Source organism: Silene latifolia, chromosome Y (assembly GCF_048544455.1).
Source record: "Silene latifolia isolate original U9 population chromosome Y, ASM4854445v1, whole genome shotgun sequence".
Classification (NCBI taxonomy): Eukaryota; Viridiplantae; Streptophyta; class Magnoliopsida; order Caryophyllales; family Caryophyllaceae; genus Silene; species Silene latifolia.
The window spans coordinates 108387679-108393332 of NC_133538.1; the positions used below are offsets into that span (position 1 = coordinate 108387679).

General features: G+C 40.4%; 1 non-coding gene across 1 annotated transcript; it reads left to right on the forward strand.

The window, feature by feature from the left end:
• Window positions 1-5118: 5118 nt before the first annotated feature.
• On the forward strand, window positions 5119-5191 carry TRNAD-GUC (transfer RNA aspartic acid (anticodon GUC)). The gene has a single exon. It is a non-coding gene; the product is annotated as a tRNA-Asp (tRNA).
• The last annotated feature ends 463 nt before the right edge of the window (window positions 5192-5654 follow it).

Here is a 5654-nt window from a genome sequence, read left to right on the forward strand (position 1 = left end):
TACTTTGGGCAATTCCTCTTCCAATGTCCTATGCCATTACAATAATGGCATGAGTCTTCGGAAGTAGCACCCTTTTTAGAAGAGCTTTTCTCAATTGCTTTTCCTTTTCCTTTGAAGGAAGTGGGTTTCTTGCTCTTACTAGCACCCCTTTTAAATTTCCCTTTGCTCTTGGTGTTAATTGCAAGCACATCCTTGGTAGTACTAACATTAAGACCCATATCTCTCTCGGCTTGCACAAGTAAATTGTTCAATTCATGGAGAGTAGTCTTCATGTTTTGTGACACGTCTGTCGCGTACCTGTCAAAAATACCAACTGGCTCTAACTAATATAGCTAAGGAAGTCGGGTCGAATCCACAGAGAGGTAGAAAATTGTCAGCTTAATCTAAGTTCGTCAAGGTAACCAAATGGGGGGGTTTTTAAATATGATGTTCTAAACTAAGAAGAATAAAGAAGAGAAAATAAGAGGAAGGAATTAAGCAGATAAGGAGAAACAGCTAAGACAGACGGTTCACCATAATCATTTAGTCAAGTAATCTAGATCTCAGGTCAATGCAAATACGGTCTAAGGGGTAACGAACGTCACCTTTCGGTCCTTAATTCACCCTAGAGCGTAAATAGCTTAGCTTTCGCCCTCACTACAATACCCTATTGTTCGCTACTAGTCTCGCCTTTTCCAACCTTTCGGTCCAGGTCAAGGATCACTAAGAATTAAAGGTCTAATTGCGTCGACTCAATTAGACGGATACAGTTAATTGTAGCATTTAACCAACAAAGACTATACTAGCATTAGCCCAATAAATCGATTACTATTCCCTCATGATTACGGATCCCCTATAGTCTTAGCCGAAGGAAATTAGCTACTCATTATTACTAAATTAATGATAACGACATATGAATAATTGAAACTAAACATAATGACAGAATTAACAAGAATTGAATTAAAGCAATTATGATAGAAACGAGAGAGAGAAGGAATTAAAGGAATAAAAATTTATTAAAGGATTAAAGTAGAATAATAGTACCAATCGTTTCCAAATCTGAGTAGCAAAAAGTATAAAGGAAGCACAAAATCCAAAGAACAGTAGCAAGGTATACAGTGAAGTCAACGAACAAAGGAAGAGATCCCCCTAACGTAGTCCCCCTGCTCTGTCTTATACGAAAAATCCATCCTAAAACCTAATCTATGGACTAATTACAAAAGCCCATAAAATGATTAGGCGGAAATTAACTAAGGCAGGAAAAACCACTCGATCGAGTAGAAATAAACTACTCGATCGAGCAAACCAACACCAAACCACTCGATCGAGCGAAAATAAACCACTCGATCGAGTGGTTCTTGTAAAACCTCCTCGATTGACCCTTAAACTGCTCGATCGATCAATCTTGAGTATATAAAGCATTCGATCGAGTAGAAAACTACTCGATCGAGCTATATAGGCACGCTAGACTTTGAAATGTCTTCCGAAACCAGCTCACGCGTCTTCCAAATGTTAGATTTCCAAGCTCCAGCTCCTCATCCTCCATAAATGCATGAAAATGGGACGGATTAAGGCTCGGTTTAGCTCCTCTTTGGTCAATTCCTGCAAATTACATAAAACGAACCAAAGTAGGATATTCGGGGGCATTTGTAACTAGATGCTACATAAAAAGTACAGAAATGCGTGTGAAAATGAGGTGAAAACCTTATATAAAAGACACGCATCAAATCTCCCCAAACCAAACCTTTACTTGTCCCCAAGCAAATATGAATGCAACTAAGAATAAACAATGGAACGGGACCAACACATCAGCTACAAATTATCCACTAAAACCAATTTAATGCAATAACTGACAAAGTGGCAAAACAGAAGTGCAAACGAGTTAAATCAATGTTTAAACTTACTGAACCGTCGACCTTGCAAGATTCAAAAGATATCGGACTCTCACGGGCCGCTCGTCACTCAAAATTAGGCACAAGGTAAGTATATATGTGAAAGATAGAAAGAAGTAGAGACACTCACCTAACTCAACCTATAAGAACATGCATGCAGTTAACATGAATAAAGTCTCTACAACCATACTTATGCATTCCAACCATACTAATGACCAAGACACATGCCGAGGACTTACATTTGGGTAAGTGAGGTAATGGGTAAGAAGGGGCTAAGATGAATTTGGATGTGTGGAGTTAATAGCCAGGCTAGCAACAACGGATGCAAACATAGACTGCATCCCAACTTCGTACTCAATATAACAAGATGAAATGGTGCAAAAATTATGCACTAAACTCACGAAACCCAAAAACTCGTCAACTCCCCATAAGATATAAGTGAAGCATGGGAGTAAAAGTCATTATATAATTCTCATTTTTCTTCACACGAGATTTATTTTTTTTCTCTTCTTTTCTTATCTCGCTTTTTTTTCTCTTTTCGTTCTCTTTTTTTTCTGTTCCATTTTTCGTCATTTTTTTTTCATATTTTTCCAACAATTCTTTTTCTTTCCCTTAAATTCTTCCACCATCTTCTGAAATCAGATAAAACAACCATATTGTAATAAAACATTCCAAGAACTACTCGTCACTAGCTCAGCTAGGGTAGGAAGTATTATAGAAAGTAGTTAATAGGACAAAAAGGCAATTTGGCTCTGTGGGGCTCATGGGTAGAATGAAATAAAGGGAACTGCCTCTCCTAACATGTGTCACCATCCACAGACCGAATGCATACGGGTATTAAGAAGACTAGACTCATGCTTATGCAAATTGATGTTACATGCCTTAAAGAGAGTACTACTCACATCCTAAATGAAACCGGTCATGAATGTCACCAGTTTAAAAAGCTCTAACCTCAGAATGTAGTGTAGCTTGCCGACATAATGGATCAAGTCTATTCGTTCAGATAAGAAAGAAACAAAAACTCGTAGATTATGCACATAATCATGCCAACTAAATGTCAAGAATACGCAAGGCTCGAGTAAAGATTCAATGTAGCATCAGTGTTCAAACGTTCCGACTCAATTTAAACGTGAATTTTTTTGAATTTTTTTGATTTTTTGAATTAATTAAAGCAACAATGCATGCAGAAATCAATAAACGTGAAAGCAAAAATGCAAGAAAACATGCAGACACAGATATGGATGCATACCTCCCCAAACAAAACCGTACAATGCCCTCATTGTACCAAAAATAGGGAAAGAAATGCAAACTGAAGAGAAAGGGATAAATGGAGTCGGAAAACTTACAAAACGCCGTAAGGAGGAACCTCGCCAAACCGACCATGAACATGGGAGGTCAAAGAAAGTCAAGCAGTAGCTCCATAGGCGTAAAACAGCAGGTGGGAAGCATAACTGCTCGATCGAGCAGTTAGAACAACTCGATCGAGTGAACTGGTGCAGGGAAGGACTCGATCGAGTGAAAAACCATTCGATCGAGTAAGAGGGATATTGACTTTGGTTGATCGAGGACAATTATCACTCGATCGAGTGAAAACTTCCCAAAAAGTGCTCGATCGAGCATAAAACTACTCGATCGAGTACTGAATCCTGCAAAACACGCATTCCAAAGATAGAAAGGCATGAGGAGTTCGTAAAACAGCGTCTAAAGTTCAACATAAAGATAAAGAGAAATAAAATGTTCAACAAAAGTACAATAAAAAAGTCCGGGCTGCCTCCTGGAGAGCGCTGGTTTAAGAGGTCCCGCACGACCTTTTTGGCATCAATTAACTGGCGCGTCGAGCTCGTCGAAGCGAAAGACTTCAACACTATTGTCTGTTTCATTCGCCTCGTGGTAATGCTTCACATATTGGCCATTCACCTTGAACCTGTGACCCTCGGAATCTTCGAGCTCCACGGATCCAAATTTGGTAACAGCCGTCACCGTATAAGGACCACTCCACCTGGACTTCAGCTTGCCAGGAAATAATCTCAATCGGGCATTAAACAGTAGCACCTTCTGCCCAACATGAAACTCACGAGGTAGGATTCTCTTGTCGTGCCATCTCTTCGTTTTTTCTTTGTAAATGCGCGAGCTATCATAGGCATTAAGCCTAAACTCTTCTAACTCATCTAGCTGCAAAAGACGATTCTAACCACACAACTTAGGATCATAATTAAGCTCACGAATTGCCCACCAGGCCTTACATTCCAATTCAACGAATAAGTGACACGATTTTCCATAAACTAGCCTATAAGATGATGCACCAATTGGTGTCTTAAAGGCAGTTCTGTAGGCCCATAATGTGTCATCTAACTTAAGACTCCAGTCCTTCCGTGATTTAGAAACTACCTTAGACAAGATCTCTTTCAACTCGCGGTTAGAGACCTCAACCTGACCACTAGTTTGGGGATGATACCCCAAACCTCGCCGGTGTTGGACACCAACTTTAGACAGAATAGAAGTGAGTTTCTTTTCTTTAAAATGCATTCCCCCATCACTAATGACGACCCTAGAGACACCAAATCGGGGGAATATGATCGTTTTAAACATCTTTATCACGGTCTTAGCATCACAATGAGGTGAGGCAATTGCCTCAACCCATTTCGACACATAGTCTACAGCCACTAAGATATACCTGTTACCTTTACTGGATGGGAACGGTCCTTGGAAATCAATGCCCCAGACATCGAAGACCTCAACCTCTAGGATGCCGTTTTGTGGCATCTCATGTCTCTTTGAAATGTTCCCTGATCGTTGGCAAGCATCACAAGCTGAAACAAAAGACCTATTATCAGCAAACAAAGAAGGCCAGTAAAAACCAGACTGAAGTACCTTAGCCACGGTGCGCGATAGACCGTGGTGACCACCATATAAAGAGGAGTGACAGCCTTCCAGGACTATTTTGGTCTCCCACTGCGGAATACACCGTCTGTAGAGACCGTCTGCACATTCCTTAAACAAGTAAGGATCATCCCAGAAGTACTGTTTAACGTTATACAGAAAACGCTTCCTCTGCTGATGAGAAAGGTCAGGCGGCAGCTTGCCACTGACAACGAAGTTAGCTATATCTACATACCAACGTTCTTGGTTAACAATAGACGATATAACTGCAATTAAAGTATCGTCAGGAAAAGAATCATCAATAGGTAGAGAATCTTCCCCTTCTCGTCGCATCACTCGCGACAAGTGATCAGCTACAACGTTTTCAGCTCGTTGTAGTATAGTGGTAAGTATTCCCGCCTGTCACGCGGGTGACCCGGGTTCGTTCCCCGGCAACGGCGCCAAAATTGGACACGCATATCGCGTACCTGTCAAAAATACCAACTGGCTCTAACTAATATAGCTAGGGAAGTCGGGTCGAATCCACAGAGAGGTAGGAAATTGTCAGCTTAATCTAAGTTCGTCAAGGTAACCAAATGGGGAGGTTTTTAAATGTGATATTCTAAACTAAGAAGAATAAGGAAGAGAAAATAAGAGGAAGGAATTAAGCAGATAAGGAGAAACAGCTAAGACACACGGTTCACCATAATCATTTAGTCAAGTAATCTAGATCTTAGGTCAATGCAAATACGGTCTAAGGGGTAACGAACGTCACCTTTCGGTCCTTAATCTGCAAATCAAACTCCTGAAGGAGGAGTATCCATCTCAGTAGCCGTGGTTTAGCCTCCATCTTAGCAAGGAGATGCCTCAAAGCTGTATGGTCAGTAAAAACAGTGACTTCTGACCCAACTAAATAAGTACGAA